We start from the raw sequence: 3,298 nt of genomic DNA, 5'->3' as shown, positions 1-3,298 counted from the left end.
GCTGCTCGACATGCTCAAGGCTTTGTTTTCTCATCCGCCAGCATATTTGTCAGCCATCATATCCGTCCGTCGGCATATCCATCCGTCGGCATATCCGTCTGCTGGAACCACTGCCCGTCCGTCTGCCGGCACCACTACCGGCCCGCCCATCCGCCATCGGTTCTTTTGTTGCCCGTTCGTTTGCCTGTTATCATATTCGATGTGCATTTCCGGGGCCGGCTGTTAGTCCGTTCCTGCCTATTCGCTACCCTCCCTCCACTTGATTTTTTGGTGGCGGACGTTCTTGTTATGCGCTTTGGAAAAGCGCTTCCGACGGAGAAGGATATGGGGAGTCTTTGTTCCTGTATTTCTTTTGTTAGCACGGGAGTGTGGAAGACAGTGGGAGTGCGGAAGGCAATTGAAGCGCGGAAGGCAATTGGAGCATGGGAGGCAAATTGGAGAGTCTTTGGGGAGTCTATTGTTTGTTCTCTCTTTTGTTAGCATGAGGAGCGCACAGAGATGGGAGATGGGTGTGGGAGATGTTAAGAGATCTTGGTATGAAAGTGATAGCAGGAAGGATAGGATTGGTGATCGTTGTCGTTTATTTATGCTCCTGTCTTTTCCTGTTCGTTTAGAGTTGGAGAGTCGTGGATCAGGAAGAGTCGTGGAGCGAGCGATAGAGAGTTGTTGAATAGAGAGAGTTGTGGAGCGATTTCGGTGACCTTCCCCGCCTTTAGTTGTGCAGAGTTTTCACAGAGCATTTAGTGATCGTCGTTTCGCTTCATCATCGCTCGTTCGGTATAGTCCTAGCTCAGGTGAGCCCGTGGATTTCTATAAAAACCTGAGATATCAATAAAGCAAGCGAATTTACCAAATGTCTGAGACGAGAGATGGGCCCGTAGCGTCACAATTACTCAAGATATTCTTGAATTTTTTCGTTGAAGTAACTCTTTTCGGTCACTTCTTGTTGCATCGTTCTTGGACGTCCGAGTTATGCAATCTCACTACGAATGCTATGTGCTTAGTAAAACTTGAGCGTTCTGAACTTGTTGCAGCACATACTCGACTAGATTTAATTTAACCCGCCACAAAATAAGCACAGTTCGGGTTTACCACCGTCATAGCAAAACCGAGCCCAGGATGCAGAGGAAACTACTACTACCAGCTTTCTAGCGCACGCATGTTGGGGTGCTAGTATTCGGGCAGCAGTCCAAGGGAGTGGGAATGGTGGAGAAAGTGGCTGAGGTGGTGGTCACTTCCCGGAGTGCTGGCAGCGGTGGGGAGGAGGGGGTGGTTGTGCAAGTGCGCAAGTGGTACTCATTGTAACATTAGACATGACTACCTCTTCTAGCTTCGTCAAGGAATTCCGTGCGCCAGAGAGCTCTTCAATAACTAGTAACAGAAATATAGCAGAGGAGACCGGCTCAGGGTTTGCAGTCGCATACAATACAATCTTCAACATCGGGAGTCCATCCCGAATTGTGGCTATCCCATCCATGATATCCCCTCCCGCCTTATGCAGTCCCTCCTGCTAAAGCGATTCCGCGACATCGCACAGCGACGTCGGCTATAAAATACACAGCTGCGTAGATCATCGCCACCAAAAAATTCACCCTGGACACCTCCCAAAAGACACCAAATCCAGCGAAATACTCTTCGTAATGCTAAAATTGGACAACTGCACGGGCTCGGACAGGGAGTCCAGCATGCACCACCAGGTGGTGGTTTTCCTAATCGCCGGGCACAAGACCACAGCTACGCCAACGATCGGGGCCACTTACTCCTTACTCCTACCGGGCAACTGGCACATCCAATCCGGCTTCATAGTTAAAATCCATGCCGCGTTTCCCTCCGGCACGCCTGCGACAATTACATACGGCCAAATATCAACCCCTAAGTATCTTTCCCATGCCATGTCCCTCGTGCCGAAAGGCATGTCCATTGTGCTCCCCTACCCGTGATTGGCGGGTTCTAGTTTGAGCTGGATTGGAAGACGAGATAGTTACGTCCGGCTCGCTGCGAAGGCCGCGGGGGTATACCAATTTCGGTTAGAGAGACGTTTTGGGGTGGATTTTTGGTTTTGGTATTCATGAACACTTTTTGTTCTCGGTGAGTAAGGGATAGTAGGATCGAAAGAATTTATCGAGTCATGTACAATCACTCGACTGTTTTGCACTATATTATGAATGCTGGTAAAGTTAACAGACGACATCACCACCACGCCAGGGGATACTAAGTAGAGTATAGTCGTAGCAGTGTGGTGCGACCTGAACGATGTTTCACTAGGGGCTGAAGGAATAAAACGATTGAATCAATAGAACCGCGAAAAAATCGATTCAGCGGGTGAAGTAGGTTCAAGGGGAATACAGTGACTAAAAGTCTTGGTGATTGTCCCTTTTCATACTAAAAAAGGGTAAAATCCCGACCTTTCGATAGATGTTATCTCATTGAAAACTGGATCTCATTTTCCCCAAACTCCTAATTTAAGGCAGCCCCGCCCGTATACTATCTCATGATCTATTTGAAGCATATCCATGACTAGCTGAAGGTTCCACATGCTTGTAAAGTTCTGCCATCGCTTAAAATTCATAATTATCCCCAATTTACTGCGATAATTGCCCCGGCAACCCTACTCCACATCACCAAGACATTTGTCTAGTCACTGTATAAATCATGATATCAATCTCGCAGGGCCACCCTAAAACAACGGGCAGAGCAACGAACGGAAATCATCCCCCCTCGAAAACCCCCTCTCACAGCTAATAACACGCCATCTGATAAACCAACCATGCACTGCTAATATCATGCCCAAATCCAGGCTATAGCTGGGCTGAACTTGGGTGGGGCCAAAGTGGACTTGGGCCGGATCAGGTATCACCCTAGACCCGGGCTAGCCCGCAGAGGCCGCCTCCATAGTGATGGAGTAATCCCATAGTAGGATGTTAGCATTAGTGTTAGGTTAGAGCGGACTGAGGCTTCGCGTCATGAGGGGACTTGTTACCGGTGATGTGTGTTGGCAGACCACTTGCCACCGTAACCTGTATTTGTTCTGGTTCTGTTCTTCTCTGTAATTACATCGAACAACGAAGACACGCTCTCCTTCCCAATCATCCCCCACCTTCCGTTAAGTCCAGTCAAGTTCCCATCGCAGGGTGACCGTCCCACCTGCGTTACAACGACTCGCCATCACACAGTCTCCGCCATACCCCCTTCAGTCTACCCCACAATCTTTTCCCAGGCGCTTTTCCCGTATCCTTCCTGCACTCCGTGTCCCCTCTCCTAGTCTCCTCTTTTACCCCCTCTCCTTCCCCCTCCCCAT

Source organism: Tuber melanosporum (genome assembly GCF_000151645.1).
Source record: "Tuber melanosporum whole genome shotgun sequence assembly, scaffold_104, strain Mel28".
Lineage (NCBI taxonomy): Eukaryota > Fungi > Ascomycota > Pezizomycetes > Pezizales > Tuberaceae > Tuber > Tuber melanosporum.
This window is presented reverse-complemented; position numbering follows the sequence as displayed.